The sequence below is a fragment of the Choloepus didactylus genome, chromosome X (genome assembly GCF_015220235.1).
Source record: "Choloepus didactylus isolate mChoDid1 chromosome X, mChoDid1.pri, whole genome shotgun sequence".
Lineage (NCBI taxonomy): Eukaryota > Metazoa > Chordata > Mammalia > Pilosa > Megalonychidae > Choloepus > Choloepus didactylus.
This window is the reverse complement of record NC_051334.1, coordinates 30,727,585-30,752,864: the sequence shown is the minus strand read 5'-3', so window position 1 is coordinate 30,752,864 and position 25,280 is coordinate 30,727,585. Positions and strand designations below refer to the sequence as shown.

General features: G+C 39.8%; 1 protein-coding gene across 10 annotated transcripts in view; it reads left to right on the top strand.

Moving 5' to 3' along the window:
• Positions 1-25,280, top strand: part of DMD (dystrophin) — a 2,178,366-nt gene that overhangs the window by 1,897,577 nt on the left and 255,509 nt on the right. The window lies entirely within an intron of this gene.

The window sequence follows — 25,280 nt, the reverse complement described above, 5'->3', positions numbered from 1 at the left end:
AATTCTCAGCATTTGTTCATTATAGTTTATATCAGTGAGACCATACAATATTTGTCCTTTGTTTCTGGCTTATTTCATACAACATAATATCCTCAAGGTTCATTCACCTAGTTGTATTCCACATGACTTCATTCCTTCCTGCAGCCACTCAATATTCCATTGTATGTATACACCACAGTTCGCCCTTCCATTCATCAGTCGATGTAACATTAGGCCACCTCCATCCATTGCAAATCGTGAATAATACTGCCATAAACACCAGTGTGCAAATGCCTATTTGTGTCCCTGCTTTCAGTTCTTCTAAGTATATACCCAATAACAGGGTTGTAGGACCATATGGCAACCCCATACTTAGCTTCCTGTGGAACCACCACACTGCCCTCCAGCTGGGCTAAACCATACTACTTCCCTACCAACAGTGAATAGGTACATCCCTCTTTCCACATTTTCTCCAGCACTTGTATCCCTCTGTTTATTTTTTAAACAGTTTTATTCACATACCATACATTTCATCCTAAGTAAACAAAGGTTCCCAGTATAATCACATCATTTTGAATTCACCACCACAATCTATATGAGGACATTTATATTTCTTCCACAAAGAAAAAGGAAGAGGAAAAAAAAAAGAAAAGAAAAAGAAAAAAAATGACAACTAAAAAAAAAAAGGAAAAGATAAAATAAAAAGGTCAGACAGCAACACAAATGCCAAGAATCCCATACCCCTCCCTTATATCCCCCTCTTATAGACATTTAGCTTTGGTATATTGCCTTTATTATGATTAATGGAAGCATCTTACAATGTTACTCTTAAATATAGACCCTAGTTTGCATTGATTGTATTTTGTCCCCTATACCATCCCATTTTCAACACCTTACAATGTTGGCATTCATTTGTTCTCCCTCATGTAAAAACTTTCTTGTATTTGTACACTTAATCACCATCATTGTCCACTCTGGGTTTTGTTACATTTTTATCCTCTGTTTTTCCTTCTGGCATCATACATGCCTCTAGCCTTCCTCTGTCAATCATGCTTACACTCAGCTTTGTTCATTATACTTACAATATTGTGCTACCATCACATAGTACTGTGCTATCCATTTCTGAATCTTTACAATCAATGCTGTTAAGTGTTCTGTACTCCTTCAGCATCAAGTGCCCAATCTCTAACCTCTTTGTATCTTCTGATAACCTGTGATCTTAACTTTAACTCTCAAAAGTTTGCTCATTATAGTTATTTCATATTAGTGAGACCGTATAGTATTTGTTCTTTTGTTTCTGGCTAATTTTACTCAACGTAATGTCCTCAAGGTTCATCCATGTTGTTGCATGTCATGACTTTATTCTGTTTTACAGCTACATAATATTCTTTCATGTGTATATTCCACAGTTTGTTTATCCACTCATTCACTGATGGACATTTGGGCTGTTTCCATCTCTTGGCAATCGTGAATAATGCTGCTGTAGACATCAGTGTGAAAATGTCCGTTCATGTCCCTGCTTTCTGTTCCTCCGAGTATATACCTAATAATGGGATTGCTGGATCATATGGCTGTGTATATTTTTCTGCTGGGGCAGACTTCAAACTATCGCAGTGTCATAGCTTCTATCCTTCCTTCTCCATCTCATACCTTTGGCTTACTCAGAGTTTCTACTCTCGTGACTTCTGTTTTCTTACTTTGCTCTTTGACTCTTCTAACTTCCCAACCTCTCTACTCTCTAAGTTTCTATCTGTGTTTCACATTCAAAGTCTCCAAGAAAGAGGATTTGAATGGGTCATTTATTTACTAGCTATCTAAGATTAAGGCCACCTCATAGGCTAAATTCTGGACTATAAACCAGTCTTTCTTGACCTAGGCACTAATGACATTTTGTGCTAGATAGTTCGTTGGTGTGGGGCTGCCCTGTGCATTGTAAGATGTTTAGCAACATCCCTGACCTCCATCCACTATATACCGATAGCAGCCCTCTCCTCAGTTGTGACAACCAAAAATGCCTCCAAACATTGTCAAATTTCCCCTGGAGGGCATAATTCCCCCTGGTTAAGGACTACTCCTGTAGACTAATCCCTGGACAATGTGTGGCCATAGCAGTAGGGACACGTGGACTACTAAGCAAAGTGACCCATGCCTGCAGAATCACTGCAGACTACTTTTCTGCACCCCCAGGTCCCCTTCAATTAAGGTCAGTGCCCTTAGCCTTCAGCTGTCTGTCCTTTCTGGGCTTGCCTCAGCTGCAGAAAGCTGCCTCATCTAAGATCCCATACCTACCATGAGGGCTCACAACTAGCAACTGATTGATGCAGGAATATAGAGGCATGGCCATATTGGCCCAACTCCGGACAAATCTAGAGGGTCACTATAGCTCAAGAGTTCCCGTGGGATTGACTGAGGCTGTCACTGGGCCTGCCTTCCAGCTTGACTTCTCTCTATTCTCACTCCTGCTTCCTTCCCTTCCCTTCAACAGGTGTTGATCTCAAGGACATAGCTTACTAAATATCCTGCTCCCTAAACTCTGTCTCAGAGTCTGCTTTCTGGGGCACCCAGCCTATGAAGTGGCAATGTAACTGACAGGCACTTAGAAGCTTCTCAGAAGAAAAAGAAAGTCTTTGTAATAGACCCATTCTAGTCATTCACTGGGCAATTCGATTTATTTTTGCCTTAAAAAATGAGGTTGACCACTTTCGCTGGTATAAGGAGTGATGATCATTATTTGAGAAGCCTGACCTCATGATCTCCATTAACAGGTAAGGACTTTTGGGACAGCATAAAATGACATCAGCCTCTTGCTGTCCATCTTCAGCTCATTAGCATACCTACCCATGACTGGCAACAGTTAGAATGCAGAATGGTCAATAAAATAGATCATTACAGGAAACAGGTTGGAGTTTGAGCACCATAAGGGTAAAAAGCATGCACTGCTCTTTTGTTTTTTAATTCCTTGCATCTAACACAAGGCCTTGCACATAGATACTGGATATGCCTCGACTGAATGAATAACTGGGCCCTCTTAAGATTATTCATACTCAGATGCAATAGGAAAGAACTTAGTCTATTGCCTAGTCTAAAGTCCTGAAAAATGATATTATGAGCTTCGGTTTATTTTCAGTCAGCTATGAAGAGAATTGATTCATTCCATCACTCAACAAATGTCAATTTAATAACCAATATTGGCCAAACTCTCTTATAGGTACTGAGGAAATAGCAGTAAATAAAACAAAGTTCTTCTCTCTTGGAACTTAGATGCTATTAGAAGGTGGACAATCAGGTCATGATGTTTGATAAAGATGAATAAAGCAGGTTAAAGGGGCCACAGAAGATAGGGAAAAGGAGCTCTTTAAGTGGGGTGATCAGGGATAGCCTATCTGATAAGGTGATATGTGAGCAGAGAAGTGAGGGAGTGAGCCATGCAGATTTCTGAGGGCAAAATGTACCAGGTAGAGGAAACAGTAAATACAAAGGCCCAGAGATGGGAGTGAACTTAGAGGGTTTGAGGAACGTCAGTGAGGCCAGTATGGCCAAAGCAACGTTAGCAAGATGTTGAATGATTGATGTCAGTGAGCAACCAAGGGCCAGATCAGGTAGGGCCCTATAGACTATGGTTAAAGTCCTTTGGAATTTGTTCCTAGTAAACAGGAATAATTAGGAAAGTTCTGAGCTGAGAGGGAACACTATCTGATTTACTTTGCCTGTAGTATTCATTAAATCATTCATGTATTTATTAACAGACACTAGACACTTGGAATATGAAGATGAGAAGGAAAAAATCCTAGCCTTGAGACACTAACATTCTAATAAAAAAGATAGACCTGTAAAAAAAAATCATGACTTTCTATACTGGTGGTAAATAATGGATGTTGTAGGAGTATAGTGGAAGAAGGAATTAATTTACAGTGAGGGAAATGAGATGCTCTGTCTAGGCTAGTATTAATGCACATTCTCCCTGAGGCTACAAGCAAAATCCAAGGTAAGAGTGTGTTGCATCAGATGGGAATCTAGCAAAAGATGCTTCTAATTGCTTGGTCCTCGATTTCACTAAGTGATCATCACAAGATGCATTTGCTGATGTGAATCAGGCTCTCTCTTCTATTTAGCCATTCTGATATGATGAATACCCCCCTCTCCAAGTGTCTGTGTAGTCTCCTTATAGCCCTTTTGTTCAGAAAAGGGATTTCTTATGTATGTATAATGAATATAAATATAGGTTTTAGAGAGTGCTAATGTTTTAATGAGATAGAAATAAGCAGACAGATTTTTGTTCAGCTTCGGGCTGCTCCTTCTGTGGATTTCTATGTCTGAATTCCATTCTGCTTATATAGGACTCCAAAAATAGGATTAAGATCCATATTGGGGAGGCGGGGCAAGATGGCAGACTGGTGAGCTGTAAGTTTTAGTTACTCCTCCAGGAAAGTAGGTAAAAAGCCAGGAACTGCGTGGACTGGACACCACAGAGCAATCTGTCTTTGGGCATACTTCATACAACACTCATGAAAACGTGGAACTGCTGAGATCAGCGAAATCTGTAAGTTTTTGCGGCCAGGGGACCCGCGCCCCTCCCTGCCAGGCTCAGTCCCGGGGGAGGAGGGGCTGTCAGCTCCGGGAAGGAGAAGGGAGAACTGCAGTGGCTGCTCTTATCGGAAACTCATTCTACTGATTCAAACTCCAACCATAGATAGACTGAGACCAGACACCAGAGACTCTGAGAGCAACCAGCCCAGCAGAGAGGAGACAGGCATAGAAAAAAAACAACACGAAAAACTCCAAAATAAAAGCAGAGGATTTTTGGAGTTCTGGTGAACACAGAAAGGGGAAGGGCGGAGCTCAGGCCTTGAGGCGCATATGCAAATCCCGAAGAAAAGCTGATCTCTCTGCCCTGTGGACCTTTCCTTAATGGCCCTGGTTGCTTTGTCTATTAGCATTTCAATAACCCATTAGATCTCTGAGGAGGGCCGGTTTTTTTTTTTTTTTTTTTTTTAATCCTTTTTTCTTTTTCTAAAACAATTACTCTAAGAAGCCCAATACAGAAAGCTTCAAAGAATTGCAATTTGGGCACGTCAAGTCAAGAGCAGAACTAAGAGAGCTCTGAGACAAAAGGCAATAATCCAGTGGCTGAGAAAATTCACTAAACAACACAACTTCCCAAGAAAAGGGGGGTGTCCGCTCACAGCCACCATCCTGGTGGACAGGAAACACTCCTGCCCATCGCCAGCCCCATAGCCCAGAGCTGCCCCAGACAACCCAGTGTGACGGAAGTGCTTCAAATAACAGGCACACACCACAAAACTGGGCGTGGACATTAGCCTTCCCTGCAACCTCAGCTGAATGTCCCAGAGCTGGGAAGGTGGAGCAGTGTGAATTAACAAAGCCCCATTCAGCCATCATTTGAGCAGACTGGGAGCCTCCCTACACAGCCCAGCAGCCCAGAACTGCCCTGGGGGGACGGCACTCACCTGTGACATAGCACAGTCATCCCTCAACAGAGGACCCGGGGTGCACAGCCTGGAAGAGGGGCCCACTTGCAAGTCTCAGGAGCCATACGCCAATACCAAAGACTTGTGGGTCAGTGGCAGAGACAAACTGTGGAAGGACTGAACTGAAGGATTAGACTATTGCAGCAGCTTTAAAACTCTAGGATCATCAGGGAGATTTGATTGTTAGGGCCACCCCCCCTCCCCGACTGCCCAGAAACACGCCCCACATACAGGGCAGGCAACACCAACTACACACGCAAGCTTGGTACACCAATTAGGCCCCACAAGACTCACTCCCCCACTCACCAAAAAGGCTAAGCAGGGGAGAACTGGCTTGTGGAGGACAGGTGGCTCGTGGAGGCCACCTGCTGGTTAGTTAGAGAAAGTGTACTCCACGAAGCTGTAGATCTGATAAATTAGAGATAAGGACTTCAATAGGTCTACAAACCCTAAAAGAACCCTATCAAGTTCAGCAAATGCCACGAGGCCAAAAACAACAGAAAATTATAAAGCATATGAAAAAACCAGACGATATGGATAACCCAAGCCCAAGCACCCAAATCAAAAGACCAGAAGAGACACAGCACCTAGAGCAGCTACTCAAAGAACTAAAGATGAACAATGAGACCATAGTACGGGATATGAAGGAAATCAAGAAGACCCTAGAAGAGCATAAAGAAGACATTGCAAGACTAAATAAAAAAATGGATGATCTTATGGAAATTAAAGAAACTGTTGACCAAATTAAAAACATTCTGGACACTCATAGTACAAGACTAGAGGAAGTTGAACAACGAATCAGTGACCTGGAAGATGACAGAATGGAAAATGAAAGCATAAAAGAAAGAATGGGGAAAAAAATTGAAAAAATCGAAATGGACCTCAGGGATATGATAGATAATATGAAACGTCCGAATATAAGACTCATTGGTGTCCCAGAAGGGGAAGAAAAGGGTAAAGGTCTAGGAAGAGTATTCAAAGAAATTGTTGGGGAAAACTTCTCAAATCTTCTAAACAACATAAATACACAAATCATAAATGCTCAGCGAACTCCAAATAGAATAAATCCAAAAAAACCCACTCCGAGACATATACTGATCACACTGTCAAACATAGAAGAGAAGGAGCAAGTTCTGAAAGCAGCAAGAGAAAAGCAATTCACCACATACAAAGGAAACAGCATAAGACTAAGTAGTGACTACTCAGCAGCCACCATGGAGGCAAGAAGGCAGTGGCACGATATATTTAAAATTCTGAGTGAGAGGAATTTCCAGCCAAGAATACTTTATCCAGCAAAGTTCTCCTTCAAATTTGAGGGAGAGCTTAAATTTTTCACAGACAAAGAAATGCTGAGAGAATTTGCTAACAAGAGACCTGCCCTACTGGAGATACTAAAGGGAGCCCTACAGACAGAGAAACAAAGACAGGACAGAGAGACTTGGAGAAAGGTTCAGTACTAAAGAGATTCGGTATGGGTACAATAAAGTATATTAATAGAGAGAGGGAAAAATATGGCAAACATAAACCAAAGGATAAGATGGCCGATTCAAGAAATGCCTTCACGGTTTTAACGTTGAATGTAATGGATTAAACTCCCCAATTAAAAGATATAGATTCGCAGAATGGATCAAAAAAAATGAACCATCAATATGTTGCATACAAGAGACTCATCTTAGACACAGGGACACAAAGAAACTGAAAGTGAAAGGATGGAAAAAAATATTTCATGCAAGCTACAGCCAAAAGAAAGCAGGTGTAGCAATATTAATCTCAGATAAAATAGACTTCAAATGCAGGGATGTTTTGAGAGACAAAGAAGGCCACTACATACTAATAAAAGGGGCAATTCAGCAAGAAGAAATAACAATCGTAAATGTCTATGCACCCAATCAAGGTGCCACAAAATACATGAGAGAAACACTGGCAAAACTAAAGGAAGCAATTGATGTTTCCACAATAATTGTGGGAGACTTCAACACATCACTCTCTCCTATAGATAGATCAACCAGACAGAAGACCAATAAGGAAATTGAAAACCTAAACAATCTGATAAATGAATTAGATTTAACAGACATATACAGGACATTACATCCCAAATCACCAGGATACACATACTTTTCTAGTGCTCACGGAACTTTCTCCAGAATAGATCATATGCTGGGACATAAAACAAGCCTCAATAAATTTAAAAAGATTGAAATTATTCAAAGCACATTCTCTGACCACAATGGAATACAATTAGAAGTCAATAACCATCAGAGACTTAGAAAATTCACAAATACCTGGAGGTTAAACAACACACTCCTAAACAATCAGTGGGTTAAAGAAGAAATAGCAAGAGAAATTGCTAAATATATAGAGACGAATGAAAATGAGAACACAACATACCAAACCTATGGGATGCAGCAAAAGCAGTGCTAAGGGGGAAATTTATAGCACTAAACGCATATATTAAAAAGGAAGAAAGAGCCAAAATCAAAGAACTAATGGATCAACTGAAGAAGCTAGAAAATGAACAGCAAACCAATCCTAAACCAAGTACAAGAAAAGAAATAACAAGGATTAAAGCAGAAATAAATGACATAGAGAACAAAAAAACAATAGAGAGGATAAATATCACCAAAAGTTGGTTCTTTGAGAAGATCAACAAGATTGACAAGCCCCTAGCTAGACTGACAAAATCAAAAAGAGAGAAGACCCATATAAACAAAATAATGAATGAAAAAGGTGACATAACTGCAGATCCTGAAGAAATTAAAAAAATTATAAGAGGATATTATGTACAACTGTATGGCAACAAACTGGATAATGTAGAAGAAATGGACAATTTCCTGGAAACATATGAACAACCTAGACTGACCAGAGGAGAAATAGAAGACCTCAACCAACCCATCACAAGCAAAGAGATCCAATCAGTCATCAAAAATCTTCCCACAAATAAATGCCCAGGGCCAGATGGCTTCACAGGGGAATTCTACCAAACTTTCCAGAAAGAACTGACACCAATCTTACTCAAACTCTTTCAAAACATTGAAAAAAATGGAACACTACCTAACTCATTTTATGAAGCTAACATCAATCTAATACCAAAACCAGACAAAGATGCTACAAAAAAGGAAAACTACCGGCCAATCTCCCTAATGAATATAGATGCAAAAATCCTCAACAAAATACTTGCAAATCGAATCCAAAGACACATTAAAAAAATCATACACCATGACCAAGTGGGGTTCATTCCAGGCATGCAAGGATGGTTCAACATCAGAAAAACAATCAATGTATTACAACACATTAAAAACTCGAAAGGGAAAAATCAATTGATCATCTCAATAGATGCTGAAAAAGCATTTGACAAAATCCAACATCCCTTTTTGATAAAAACACTTCAAAAGGTAGGAATTGAAGGAAACTTCCTCAACATGATAAAGAGCATATATGAAAAACCCACAGCCAGCATAGTACTCAATGGTGAGAGACTGAAAGCCTTCCCTCTAAGATCAGGAACAAGACAAGGATGCCCGCTGTCACCACTGTTATTCAACATTGTGCTGGAAGTGCTAGCCAGGGCAATCCGGCAAGACAAAGAAATAAAAGGCATCCAAATTGGAAAAGAAGAAGTAAAACTGTCATTGTTTGCAGATGATATGATCTTATATCTAGAAAACCCTGAGAAATCAACGATACACCTACTAGAGCTAATAAACAAATTTAGCAAAGTAGCGGGATACAAGATTAATGCACATAAGTCAGTAATGTTTCTATATGCTAGAAATGAACAAACGGAAGTGACACTCAAGAAAAAGATACCATTTTCAATAGCAACTAAAAAAATCAAGTACCTAGGAATCAACTTAACCAAAGATGTAAAAGACCTATACAAAGAAAACTACATAACTCTACTAAAAGAAATAGAAGGGGACCTTAAAAGATGGAAAAATATTCCATGTTCATGGATAGGAAGGCTAAATGTCATTAAGATGTCAATTCTACCCAAACTCATCTACAGATTCAATGCAATCCCAATCAAAATTCCAACAACCTACTTTGCAGACTTGGAAAAGCTAGTTATCAAATTTATTTGGAAAGTGAAGATGCCTCGAATTGCTAAAGACACTCTAAAAAAGAAAAACGAAGTGGGAGGACTTACACTCCCTGACTTTGAAGCTTATTATAAAGCCACAGTTGCCAAAACAGCATGGTACTGGCACAAAGATAGACATATAGATCAATGGAATCGAATTGAGAATTCAGAGATAGACCCTCAGATCTATGGCCGACTGATCTTTGATAAGGCCCCCAAAGTCACCGAACTGAGCCATAATGGTCTTTTCAACAAATGGGGCTGGGAGAGTTGGATATCCATATCCAAAAGAATGAAAGAGGACCCCTACCTCACCCCCTACACAAAAATTAACTCAAAATGGACCAAAGATCTCAATATAAAAGAAAGTACCATAAAACTCCTAGAAGATAATGTAGGAAACATCTTCAAGACCTTGTATTAGGAGGCCACTTCCTAGACTTTACACCCAAAGCACAAGCAACAAAAGAGAAAATAGATAAATGGGAACTCCTCAAGCTTAGAAGTTTCTGCACCTCAAAGGAATTTCTCAAAAAGGTAAAGAGGCAGCCAACTCAATGGGAAAAAATTTTTGGAAACCATGTATCTGACAAAAGACTGATATCTTGCATATACAAAGAAATCCTACAACTCAATGACAATAGTACAGACAGCCCAATTATAAAATGGGCAAAAGATATGAAAAGACAGTTCTCTGAAGAGGAAATACAAATGGCCAAGAAACACATGAAAAAATGTTCAGCTTCACTAGCTATTAGAGAGATGCAAATTAAGACCACAATGAGATACCATCTAACACCGGTTAGAATGGCTGCCATTAAACAAACAGGAAACTACAAATGCTGGAGGGGATGTGGAGAAATTGGAACTCTTATTCATTGTTGGTGGGACTGTATAATGGTTCAGCCACTCTGGAAGTCAGTCTGGCAGTTCCTTAGAAAACTAGATATAGAGCTACCATTCGATCCAGCGATTGCACTTCTCGGTATATACCCGGAAGATCGGAAAGCGGTGACACGAACAGATATCTGCACACCGATGTTCATAGCAGCATTATTCACAATTGCCAAGAGATGGAAACAACCCAAATGTCCTTCAACAGATGAGTGGATAAATAAAATGTGGTATATACACACGATGGAATACTACGCGGCAGTAAGAAGGAACGATCTCGTGAAACATATGACAACATGGATGAACCTTGAAGACATAATGCTGAGCGAAATAAGCCAGGCACAAAAAGAGAAATATTATATGCTACCACTAATGTGAACTTTGAAAAATGTAAAACAAATGGTTTATAATGTAGAATGTAGGGGAACTAGCAGTAGAGAGCAATTAAGGAAGGGGGAACAATAATCCAAAAAGAACAGATAAGGTATTTAACGTTCTGGGGATGCCCAGAAATGACTATGGTCTGTTAATTTCTGATGGATGTAGTAGGAACAAGTTCACTGAAATGTTGCTATATTATGTAACTTTCTTGGGGTAAAGTAGGAACATGTTGGAAGTTAAGCAGTTATCTTAGGTTAGTTGTCTTTTTCTTACTCCCTTGTTATGGTCTCTTTGAAATGTTCTTTTATTGTATGTTTGTTTTCTTTTTAACTTTTTTTTTCATACAGTTGATTTAAAAAAGAAGGGAAAGTTAAAAAAAAAAAAAAAAAAGAAAAAAGACAAACAAGGAAAAAAAAAAAAGATGTAGTGCCCCCTTGAGGAGCCTGTGGAGAATGCAGGGGTATTCGCCTACCCCACCTCCATGGTTGCTAACATGACCACAGACATAGGGGACTGGTGGTTTGATGGGTTGAGCCCTCTACCATAAGTTTTACCCTTGGGAAGACGGTTGCTGCAAAGGAGAGGCTAGGCCTCCCTAGATTTGTGCCTAAGAGTCTCCTCCTGAATGCCTCTTTGTTGCTCAGATGTGGCCCTCTCTCTCTGGCTAAGCCAACTTGAAAGGTGAAATCACTGCCCTCCCCCCTACGTGGGACCAGACACCCAGGGGAGTGAATCTCCCTGGCAACGTGGAATATGACTCCCGTAGAGGAATGTAGACCCGGCATCGTGGGATGGAGAACATCTTCTTGACCAAAAGGGGGATGTGAAAGGAAATGAAATAAGCTTCAGTGGCAGAGAGATTCCAAACGAGCCGAGAGATCACTCTGGTGGGCACTCTTACGCACACTTTAGACAACCTTTTTTAGGTTCTAAAGAATTGGGGTAGCTGGTGGTGGATACCTGAAACTATTAAACTACAACCCAGAACCCATGAATCTCGAAGACAGTTGTATAAAAATGTAGCTTATGAGGGGTGACAATGGGATTGGGAATGCCATAAGGACCAAACTCCACTTTGTCTAGTTTATGGATGGATGTGTAGAAAAGTAGGGGAAGGAAACAAACAGACAAAGGTACCCAGTGTTCTTTTTTACTTCAATTGCTCTTTTTCACTCTAATTATTATTCTTGTTATTTTTGTGTGTGTGCTAATGAAGGTGTCAGGGATTGATTTAGGTGATGAATGTACAACTATGTAATGGTACTGTGAACAATCGAAAGTACGATTTGTTTTGTATGACTGCGTGGTATGTGAATATATCTCAATAAAATGATGATTAAAAAAAAAAGAAAGAAGTAGACAAAAGAAAGACTAATGGAAGGATTAGTCAACATGGGGGCAATTTGACTTTGAAAAAGAAAGTCTGAGCAGAAACTGTCTGAGAAAAAAAAATTAGAAGAGAAATGGAATGGAATAAGCTCTTTGTATGGTATCAGTTATGAACAGAAGGGATTTATTCTCAAAAGGTAAAAAATGAAAGAATTCACGTTGTGGAACTTGACCTAGGCCAGATATCAAGGGAAAGAAACTAATTCAGAAGAGTTGGCCCAGGAGGGCTAGGCAGATACATCTGTGAGAAGTATCAGGGGAAAGGGGAGAGTTTTGGACTGAACCTTCAGTTATTCCTGGAGCCCAAAATGAAAGCTCACAAGAACCTTGCTATCTTAGGGCAAAATAAAGGGCAACAGGCTTACGTCTTAAAAGAGACCATACATAACTCCAGGTCAGAGAGTTCCTCTAACATGGATCAGCCACACTGAATTTAAATAGGGAAAAAAGTAAGTTTGATAATGTGAAACTTAATTTAAAAATGAGAACTAAAAATAGGAATTAAAATGAATATGGTATGTATGTTTTTTAAAAATTACTTATCTATTTGTTTGAAATTCCTGAAGCAATACAAATATAAAATGACAAAATCTTTATGTTTGACACCAGCATCAGAATAACAAAAGGAAAATTTGTCATCTTTCATGTCTTACTTCTCTTAGAACTGCATACAATTTTTTGAAGAGTCAGAAAATGACTGGAAAAGGAGGAAGGGGACTTATTCCTTTGAATATTTCTTGGGCCCATGCTTTGGTGGTTGACAGTGTAATTCTACAACCAAAGAGAGACTCTCATTTGCCTGGATACCCTGGGATTCCTCACAGTGTTACTAAGTTAGTTACTTTAAGTCACTACCCTAATTATAATAAGAATAGAGGTGGGAGTAGGAATAACAATGTTGAGCACTTTGTGCTTTTAACACTGAGGAAACGTTTTACATGGATTAGCCTGTTTAATCCTTACAACAATCCTGTGAAATGTAAACTAGAATTATCTGCATTTCACAGAAGAGAAAACTGGGACTGGAATTTGTTTACTAACACATTCAAGTTCATACTTGTAATCATGGATTATTGACTTTAGAGAAGGGGTTCCAGAGACTAGTGAGTGGAAATCCACAAATATCAACTGCATAGACTGAAGATGCTAATCCCCATTAATCTTTGGGTGATGGTAGACGAAACAGCTCATAACAAATGGGGAAGATTTGTGCTTGGGGATATTTTATATTCTTTAATCTCTTTGATGTTTCTCTCTCTCTCTCTCTCTCTCTCTCTCTCTCTCTCTCTCTCTCTCTCTCTCTCTCTGTGTGTGTGTGTGTGTGTGTATTAGTCAGCTATATCCAAAATAATGCTTTCTAACAAGCAAACTCCCAAAACTCAGTGGCTTACATACAAACAACAAGCTTCTAGTCTCATGCCTATGGGTCTATAGGTCAACTGCAATTCAAGTAATCTAGGTAAAGCTTGAATGGGAAGCTCTGCTGCAGGCTGCAGGTTGGCTGGGCTTGACTCCAGGCTGTGAGTTCAGTTCAGATTGTCTCCAAGTCTGTTGAGCTTTGGGGCCCAGTATGAAGGACCAGAGGTCACCAGGTGCATGTTCTCAAGGCAGAGCACAAAAGACACGCCTCTGCCCACAACACAGCTGCTAAAGCCCCATTGGCAAAAGCGAGTCACATGGTCAAGCCCAAGGTCAGGGGCCTGGGAAGCACACCCTGTTCATTATGATGCTATCACTAAGGTATAGCTGTTTAACTATTTTACAATGGAATAAAGAATTGGGATCAAAATTCAACTCTCCCACCCTCTTACTGTTTTAATTGCTGTCCTAGCCTTAGGGCCTTCTCACTCTTCTCTTTTGCTTTCTAAAAAGAGGATGTACGTCTGATCTATAGTCATTTGGTTTTTAATATCTGAGTTGCTCCCCACTGTCTCAGGTGCCAAATTTTACATTCCTTGAAATTTCCCTGGTGCCTAATACAATAGCATTCACACAGAGAGCATTCAGCAAATGGTGTTGAGACTGCCTGCCGTCAGCGCACATCTGGAGAGACCCTAAAAGCACCTGGCAATATCACACTTACTTGTTAGTAACCTGACTTAACCCAGATGGCCCACAGACTCTAACCACCGATACCTGGAGGAAAAAGTTCTCTGGTAGTGCAGTCATCCAATTCTCTTCTAAATTATTCAGAAATTCCATGTGCATAAGTCAGTCACAACTGTTTATATATACACCTATCCAGCTACATCTGGCCTTATGAGGCTTGATTTCTTTCTTTCTCCCCTAATGACCACAATGAGGTTCTTGAAGTTCTGTGTAAGTCAGTTTGTAAGAGCTTTTCTTTCACAAGTAATGTCACCAAATATTGGTTATTAGATTTTGTGGGACTGGGTGGCCAACAGTACTGGATATTATTAGATACAGTGTTTATCTCTGCAACTCAGTCACCTCGCCAAGCAGTTTAGTGTGAACTCTTGACTTCTCAGATCAAATGTAAGCCTGATACTCTAAATGACTTGGCAATCTACTGACAAATCCCATGGTGTGGTATTCTGTTCACCATGTGCGATGGTTTCAGAGCTCAGTGTTATCTGTCTGACAGCTCATATAATATTTACAGGTTGTTATTCGTGAGGAATTTTAGTTAGCCATAAAGATTTTCACAGCTATGGCAGACATTAGAGGTCTCATTCATCACTCTTGTGACCTTCCCCTCTGGAACGTAGCCCATCTGTCTCTGCTGTTGAAATCTTTATGGAAAGTCTGCCCATCTTTGAAAGTTTAGTAAGTGATCTTAAAGTTTTCATTGAAGCTTTACTTTTGATATATGGTATAGACATAGAAAGTACTATTCTTATTTCAATTTAATGTTTTGAAAAGTATTAAATTTAACTTGGCTTTTCAGTTAAATGACAGAAAACTTACTCCTGCTACAGGAACTGTGTGCATCACATCAAAAGAAAATAAAAGCCATACACAAAGCAATTGCAACAGGAAAAAAGATGTACACATGCTCACTCACACACATTTGGCGTCACTTACCACCTTAAAACTTAAATACTGATTTGTAGTCTTAATTATGACTTTTTAAGAAGTGAAGAAAAGTATAAAGTAGTTTTCCATATAATATAATGTTATAAAGATGGCCCTAAGCAAATTCAATAAATAAATGAATTGAATGGTCTGGTTTACAGAGCAGGAGAGAGGGATGACCAACGTCCAGATATTGCTCCTCTCCATTTACATTCTCTTCCTTTCATGCACAAATTCTCAAATGCTTGGTCAGGATCTAATCCTACTACCACACCTGCTCCCTACTCCCTCCTTCAATCTCTGTGATCTGGTTGCTGCCTTCATCACTCCTGTGAACTTGCCCTCTTGGGATCACCAGTGATCTCCTTGTGACAAAATACTTTCTTCCTCTTCTGTGCCTGTAGTCCATTGGAACCCATAGCTGCTCATACCCCACCAACTAGGCTGTCCTTCTTGAAATGTGTTTCACCCTGCTTTGCTCTAGTCTCTGTATTGTTTTTCTTTGATGGGTTTTCTATTGCCAGCACCATTTTTTGGACATTCACTAGAGTACAGTTCTCTCTTTACAGCTTCTCTCCCTTAAAGAGTCCAGCATTAGGCAATTATGAATAATGGTAAAAACCTTTGTGTACAGCTTCAGCTATAGTTCTAGTACTTATGGTCTTATCCATTTACTTGAATTTCAGTGAAAAAAAAGCCTATCTTCCAAATATTTTATCCTAAATATATAATTTAGCTGAAATTCACTCCCCGCCCCCCATCTTATTTTTTCCTGCCAGTGAAACCCCTGATTTCCTGCAAAGTAAGTCTTGGAAGTATGGATTCATCTGTGATTTCTCTCTTTCCCCAGATACCAAATTCACTATGGCATACTTCTCAAACTCTGCTCTCCTGCCTCTACTCCATCTGTACCATCAGAACAATCTTCTTATCTTTTCATCATGATAATCATCTGATTATAAAACAGTCAATGGCCCTCTATTTCCCACTATATCAAATACAAATTAATGTGTTCCTCATTCATACTGATGAATGAGGAACGAAGGGTCTAGTCAAGAATAAAGGATCCGCAAGGCAGATTCCATTGCTCCAGGCAGCCAGCGAGGGAGAAAGAAGTACCATGAGCCCAAGCACTTAGATAGTATTTACAGGTATTTCTGTCTGCCACACTTTATGCTACATGTAGCACGTTAATTAATATTAGTCAGAAGTAGATGCAAGGGCTGAAGACAAATGCTGCCCAGCTGAGGCAGGGATTGATTCTAGGATTACTGTCATTCAGACAACATCAGTAGGTATGTGGTTGCAAACATTATTTGTGTGGGGATTAACATTTTACACAGCAAGTTAATATCCATTTTCTTATTGTATTCTGACATTTCAAGGAGAGAGATAGTATTCCCATTTTGCCTGTAAGGAAAATAAGGCTCAGGGAGAAAAAAAGACTTGCTCAAGATCATGAAGTCATGGTGGAGTCCAGACCAATCCAGTATCTCTGATTCTGTGTTCTAGACACTTTCTATTTGATCCAGGCACCTCCCAAGACTCTGGGTTAGGTTTTGAGATAGATACCTAAAGTCCTGGATGCTTTTCTGAACTCAAAGACCTTACAATCTATTGGAGGAGTAGGGGTTGTGAAAGACATGTTCTAAAATTATTGTATCAGGCAGTGTATCTAATGTGCCTTGAGAATCATACCAACTAAATGTTATTGACCTACAGCAAATGGATTATCCTCTTTCCACCTAGATCAATCAAGACAAACTCATGCTTATAGGAGTGTAATTTATATTAAAATGTGCATAGCCTTTGATCAATAAATATACTTCTAGGAATTTTGCCTAAGAAAATTAACAAAAATACATGCAAACATTTATCTACAAAGATGTTCTTTGCAACCTTACTTGTAACAGTGAAAAACCAGAAACAATATAAATGTCCCAAGGAGGGAAGTTCTTCAATAAGTTATGGTAATCCACTAATGAAATACTGGTTAGCCATTAAAAATCCCTTGTAACCCAGCAAATATTTACCTTAGAGAAATGAAAATGTGTGCCTCAAAAAAAACCTGTACACAAGGTTTTTAGCAGCATTATTCATAACTGTCAAAGGCTGTAAACATCCCAAATACCCTTCAATTGGTGAATGGATGAACAAGCTGTGGCACATCCATGAAATGGAATACTACTCAGCAGTTAAAAGGAATAAACTATCAATACATGCTACCTGATGAATCTCAAATGCATAATGCACAGTGAAGGAAACCAATCTCAAAAGGTTACATATTGTATGATTTCACTTATATGACATTCTGGAAATGATCAGTGGTTGCCAGGTGTTTCGGGTGAAGGAAGAGCCAACTAAAAAGGGACCAAATAAGGAAAATTTGAGGGGTAATAGAACTGTTCTCTATCCTGATTGTGATTATGGGTACATGAATCTATGCTTGTGTTAAAACTCATACAACTGTACCCCAAAATGAATTTAACTGTATGTAAAGTGTAAAAATAACAAAAACCAGTTATAGAAGAATATATAAGAATGTGGAAAAATGTTCATATTATATTTTCCTCACGATATATTTTAAGTGAAAAGAGTAGTGTAAAAAAGAATGATATGATCTGAATTTCATAAAATAAATGTGTATGTGTGAAATGATTTATATGAAAATGTTAAGTCATATCTGAATACTGAGAATGCTGGTGATTTTTCATTTTTTTCTGTATGTTTTTCTACCATAATGATACTGTTTTTTTGTAGTCAAAAAGAGAAACTCAAATGTTATTTGGAAATTAAAGAACAAAGATGAAAGAAAGGCATGATGCAAGAGGTGGTACCTAAGCTGAGCCAGGAATGATTTTAGCATTCCTGATTTAGCTGGAGATGGTTTGGGAAGGAGAGGGGGGTGGTTCATTTAAGAGCAGGTTTGGCTTCATGTAACAGAAAACTTAAATAACAATGGCTTAAAGAAGATAGGGGCATATGTGTTTCTCACATAGAAATCCAGAGATCAGCTGGATATTCTTCAGGAATACTTCTCATTTCTTTCTTCTCAGTCATTCATAGAGCGTGGTTTCTGTAGCTTAAGTTGTCAGGGCCTTGCCTGTATGCCCTCAGGCCCTCACCCTGCCCAGGTACACCAAACCTAGGCTTCCAACTAGAAACACCTGAGACTCTGCCTGAAGGCCTTTTCTGGCCATTGGCGCCTGCTCACTAGCACAAGGGGCAGGCCAGAAGCTCCAGGGAATTAATGGCCTCCTCCCTGCTCCAGGAGTAGCCCTCAAGCAATGACTGATGGGGGTTGGTAGGTAAATACCCCAGTTCCCTCACCCCTTGGGTGGGATAACTCTGAAGTGGGTTCTGCACTGAAGCCTCCAGCTGCACTGAGCCTCTTGTGCCCACACAGTAACACATCCTTCCTCGGCTTGCTTCCCTTCCCTGTCTCACCTTCCAGCTCTCCTTGTATTACCACCCAAACTACTTGCACTCACACCCTTGTCTCAGGACCTGCTTCTGAGGGATTGTTACCAAGATGGCTTCCAGCCTCCTTCTTACTACAGCATTGGCCATCATCGCATCCATTTTCTGGGCAGGAATAAGGAGGACAGGAATAGAGCAAACGCTGCCTCTTGATTGAGTCAGCCACCTTTGAAGAACTTTCCAGAAGCCTCACCCAGATATCCTCAGGTTACATTCACAGGCCTTGGGAACATTGCTGCACCCAACAGTTACAAGCTCTGTTACTGAAGAGGAGAAGACTGGGTATAATATAGGTAACTGTCAGCACCGCTGGAGCCTGAGAGTCCAGAAGCACTGATGAAGTTTCATGTAATGAAAGAGTGGGAGGAAAAGATGCGGTAAAGTCAGGATGTGGAGGGCCTTGAATATCAGGGAAAGGAACTTTCAAATTAGTTTATCGACAGGGGTACTATGGAAGGTTTGTAAGGGAGAGTGATGTATTCGTTAGTACTTTGGAGAAATTAATCTATTCGTGCTATACTGGGTTAGCTGAGGAGCTGGGGAAATTATGAGGCTGTGGCCATAGTGATTGCATGAGAAAGGGTCAGCACTTTGCCCCTCCACATCCACTCTCCGTGCTTCCCCACCTCACTCTGTGCCTTAGGAGGTTGACATGTGTGGACCTGTGAGTGGCCCCCCCACCTCTAGCTTCTAGTTGGGCTTGGTGAATGGAGAGCCATGGGAGGAGATGGGTGGGAAGATGGAGAATGAGGTCAGAATGTTTATTCCTCCAGCTCCCTCCTGGCCAAAGATCCTATCAGGTGACCCTTAATGACTCTCTCCCCTTGCCCCTCAGACCTAGGGGTGGGTGATGGTTCCTTGTTGTTATTAATATGCTCCCTTGTGGTAAGCCCAACACCCTGCAACACACCTGACTAAACAGCCCCTTTACTAAACTCTCCTCCAATGACTCAAATTGAATGTGCCATCTGTTTCCTGTCGGGACTCTGACCTATACAGCCCTATTATAATTTAAGTTCCTTCTATAACCTGACCCCATGTATTAAACACTAAGGTCCTCAAGAGCATGAGATGTGTTAGGACCTCTTTCCCCGCCCCATCCCACCTCCCCCCACCCCCACTGCTGCCCAGAAATACCTAGCACAGGGATGAGCACATAATGTGTGTGTGTTCAGCAGATACCAGTTGGTTGATTTTAATGCCAGAATATGAGATGTGCTCATTGGAAAGTATCCTCAGAGACCAACACTAAGTGCAAAGTGGCAGGAACTGTCAGTCTCATTTACTGCCATAGCACCAGTACTTGGCTCAGTGCCCAGCACACAGTAGGTGCTCTTTAAAATTTGTTGCATAATGAGCAAAGTGATGTCAGATATTGTTTTGTTTCTTTAGCAATCAGGGCTCTGTTTTTGGCTTTATCAAAAGAAAATAGGCCTCATCTTAGCTCTTTTGAAATTAGCTTCTCCAAACTGAACAGATGATTTATTTTAGACATTTAGAACAGGACCGATGGTGGAGATTACAGATCAGAGGGAGGCAGATATTGACCAGAATAAAAGGAAGCTGTTTATAATCATCACTAAAGCAATGGGAAATTCAAAAGAGCTCCTCCAGGAGGTGGTGAATTCCCTGAAATTGAAGTCATTCAAGCAGCTCCTGGAAAATCATTTGGTAGAAATGATGTAGAGGTTGAATTTAGATATCAGATAGAGTGTAGAGAACTGGAAGTAGATGACTTTATGATCCCTTTTAAGATTTATTGATTTACTCAGTTGTTTAACAAGTATTTATAGAGCACCTGTTACATACCACACACAATAAAATAGAATAAATAGAAAAGACTAGGCAGACCCATTTGTAATCCTGTCTGAAGTCTTTACTAGTTGTGTGACCTGGGATAGTTTACTGTACATCTCTCAGCCTCAGTTTCTTCATCTGTAATAATGGAATAGCATGACCTCATAGGGTATTTGGGAGGATTACGTTAAGTAATGTGCGGTGCCTGTGTTTTAGTTTGCTAGACTGCTGAAAGCAGATGCCATGAAATGGGTTGGCTTAAACAATGGGAATTTATTAGCTTACAGTTTGAGGCCAAGAAAATGTCCGAATCAAGGCCTCATCAAGGCAATGCTTTCTTCCCCAAGACCAGCTGCTGGTGATCCTTGGCCCCTCTGCTGGTCTCTCCCTTCTCTTCCGGGTTTCATTGATTTCAGCTTCTTGCTTCCATGGCTCTCTTGCGCGCGTACTCTCGTGCTCTCTCTTGCTCTCTCTCTCTCTAGCCTTCCCCCTCTCCCTGCCTCCTTCCCTCCCTCCCTCCATTCCATTTATAAAGGACTCCAGTAAGAGGATTAAGACCCATCCTGAATGAGGTGGGTCACACTTTACCTGAGGTAGCTTCATCAAAAGAGCCTGCTTACAGTGTATTCACACCCACAGGAATGGATTAGATTTAAGAACATGTTTTTCTGAGGTACGTACAGCTTCAAACAACCACAACCTGGCACAGAGGAGACATGCAACATGTTTATTTTCTTCTGTACTCCATTTCCTGAATCATCTGATTTCATTTTCAGTAATAGACCAAATTAAGTTCTAGTACCTACTACTTAGGACTTCAGACATGCTATTCCATGGGACCCTAATGGTTTCATCATATGCAAACTACGAGAAGTGATACCTGCCTCACAGGGCATTATGAGCATCAAGTAAGCTAATCTGCATCTTGTTTAAGACACATAAGAGATTTTTCATTAACTTCTTGCTCCTTTCCCACCCCACCCCCCACCTGCCCCTTCTTCTAGATCAAGCATTCCCAACAAGGAGATATTGCCTCCAAGAGAGTGGACAGAAAAAATCTTACTCTTTTAATGTATAAACCACATATACACATAACAGTACATAAACAGATATACAGTATTATCTGTGGCATTAAAATTTCATGGAGTGGAGCGATTAGGAAAACAAAATGTCTAAAAAGACCCCTTGGGGAGAAACTACTGCTCTAGAGTAGATCTCCAATATAGAATGTGTCTCAGAAACCATTGATGGAATTTGCATACTTCTGAGGAACCCAATGCTTGCTCCTGGCTCCTCCCTAATGTGTCCTTCTTATCCCAGAGGTCAGTTTTCTGTTTTGTCTCCAGTGAACATTACGTTATTTATTTTTCTAACCTGCCCCACTTATTTTTTTTTTTGACCCAACTAGGTTATCAAACACTAAATCCACCAAATATGAGAAAAGTAGAAAGATTAATGAATGTGTTTGGGTCTGAATTCCTGAGAATGCTCTTTTGGCACAGTTTAAATAACATGAGCATTCTTTTAAACTTTCTGGTTAGGCCCCCGTGTCGATTAAAATATGGCTTAACACCGGGGTGCATCGCTTGGCACATTCTGTTTATCATGCATTCAAAAATGGTTGCTATAAAAACTTCCCCTAAATATTGTGGCCTGTTTGTGATTTTCAGAACTACCTTGGGCACAGTATTGAATCCTGTCACCTCAAGGGAGGAAAAGCATTTGAAGGTAGAACTGCTACCCTTTCTTATTCTTAATGACATACTGCATCTGTGACACAAGGGGAAATTCAGAGGTTGGTTTTGGAATAAAAAACTCAGGTGTACTTTGCTGTTTAAATTCAGTAGACAATGCCCCATGGTGCTGGTGCAGTATGATAATGGATGATTTTTACACTCGAGAATCTGAATCACAAAGCTGCATTGGAATTACATGTAGTGGTTATAGAAACATCTGTATGAGAAAATACCAAAGGACAGCTTGGTGTCATATAAAAACTATTTGCCAATAAATCTGCTTCTGATGGGTACTAAAAATGGACACATCAGACATAAAGGATGTGTGTGTCTATTACGGAAGCTGGCTTTGTGAAGGATGGCAAACTTCCACTGGTACACTGAGATAAGAAACAGCTGTTGTTGGTTTCAGCACCACTGCAAGAAATGAAAGGACAATTCTGGGGCATACTTTTGAAAGGTACCATATATCAGATGAACTTTTAGATATATGCAAGACCAGAATCATCTGGCAGCCCTGAACAGAATTACCGACAACCCTTTAACAATCTCTCAAGAAGGAGCACTGAACCCAATCACATAGGACCATCACCCAGTTGTGAGTTATTTCTAAAGCAAGTAGTTCCAGTTTGTGTGCATATGCGGTGGTGACAGGGAAGGGAGGAATGGGGGAAGGCCCTTGTTATTTTCTTTTTCTCATTGCATCAAGGACATTTTTGAGTATAAAATTTTGTGGTTCCAAAAGATGACTGCAAAGTAGTTGCTTAGGGGAATTTATAAACTATAAGTCAAAGGGGAAGAAACATCTTTCAGGGGAACACATTAAGGCAAAAGGCACTCTGTCAGGGGTGGGGAATGTTAAGAAAAAATTAACAATTAAGAATTTCAGTTATAAAAGTTTAAAATCTCATATTGTTGTGGGATTTATAATTTTTTGTAAAAAAAAATTCCAATCTCCTCAATTATTTAGCTCAAGCATACACCGGATTATTCCACTAGCATGTTAATTTTTAACAATGCAAAGTCAGCTGGGCACCACAGCTTTTCTTCTCTCTCTCGCTCAGATTATCTGCTTGAAGTTTGTTTCAGCCTGAGAGGCCCTGAGCCAGGCCAGGCAGCTACAGATCTCTCTAGCAAACTTCTCTCTGAGAGATGCCTGGGAGTAACGTAGGAAATCCACCAAACCAACCCTGTTGCCACCAGAAGACATACCCAGCATCCTCCAAATCAGAAAGAATTTCTGGACCATTAGAATGATAAAGACCTGGAAAGGTATAGTGAGAGAAACTGTGGGGACTCAGTCCATAGACACCTTAAAGAAAAAAATAGCCATTCTTTTCTTGGTTTAGGCAGTCACAGGCTTGCCATTCACAGCCAGTGAGGGCTGGACCAAACGCTCTCTGGAGTTCTCTTCTTCCTTTTATGATGCTGTGATTTTAAGAAGATGTTCTTAGCAGCCAGGATCTATGTTTTCCGGCTCTCTGCCTGTTTCATGCTAGAGGTCTTGGGTTTTAGGTTTCCATAACATCAAACTCTGACCAGGCAGGTCAGGGAGTCCAGCCCAAGTTCTTAAATCAGATCTTATTTACTCTGAACTATCTGGGCAAGAGAGCTGTATGTTAGAGAAGAAAAATGGAAAAGAGGCAAGTCGGGCAGAAAATGAGAACAGGAGAAAGGGAAAGAAAAAGAGAAGAAAGGAGGACAGGAGGGAGGAAGAAGGGAACAGAAAGAGAGAGAAGGACAGAGAGATTGAAGGTGGAGCACTACTTAAAAACAACAGATAAATGTCCCCACCCCCTATATTAAAAAGTGTGGTCTTTCAGAATGAAAAAGCATAATTAGTGGTTAAATACAAACCATTTCCTATCTTTTAAATGACATATCACCAAGGTTCAAAGTAACATTCCCTACTCCCAGGGGTGTGAATCTCCATGGCAATGTGAGGCATGACTCCCAGGGATGAACCTGGACCTGGCATCATGGGATTGGGAATGCTTTCTTGATCAAAAGGGGGAAAAGAAATGAAATAAAATAAAGTTTCAGTGGCTAAGAAATTTCAAAAGGAGTCGAGAGGTTATTCTTATGCATTATATAGATATCCGTTTTTAGTTTTTAGTGTATTAGAATAGCTAGACGGAAATACCAGAAACTTGAACTGTAATCCAGTAGCCTTGATTCTTGAAGATGATTGTGTAACTACATAGATTTTACTACGTAATTGTGAAAACTTTACAACTGACACTCCCTTTATCCAGTGTATGGACAGAAGAGTAAGAAAACAAAGACAAAAAAATAAATAATGGGGGTATGGAATGTTTTGGGTGTTCTTTTTCACTTTTATTTTTATTCTTATTTTTATTTTTATTTCTTGGAGTAAGGAAAATGTTCAAAAAATTGATTGTGGTGATGAATGCACAACTATATGATGATACTGTGAACAAGTGATTGTACACTTTGGATGATTTTATGGTATGTGAATATATCTCAATAAAATTGCATAAAAAAACAGCATGCCTTGTTAAAGAATGGATGATTTGATCCCTCTATTATTCTATATAAAACAAAGAATCTGTAGTTTCATTTCCCTTAAATAGTCTGGCACAGGTGAAGTTAACTTTTATTAGAAGCTGTTCTTTCACATTACACAGTGTAGTCAAGGATATATTAGCTTTGACATTTTCTTACATCTCAATGTACTGTGGAGTGAATTTTCTGTAAGACTAATTTAGATAGGAACTTTTCATAGAAGGAAATAATGGTCAGCATCAGCTGTACTTCAAATTATTAGTAGGATGAAATTCAGAAAAAATATGCATACACATATTATTGGGAGATGTTGATAAGAATGTTTCTTATATTTCTATTCCTGGTGATATTCTGTTTCTTAAAATTCCAGTGTCTTGAAATTATCTTCAGATGGAACGTTTATTGTTGAGGAAGTATTATAGTGCCTCCTAAATATGTTTACTTTGTCTTAAAGAAAGAAAAACGAAACATCAGTTTAAACAGTACATTAAA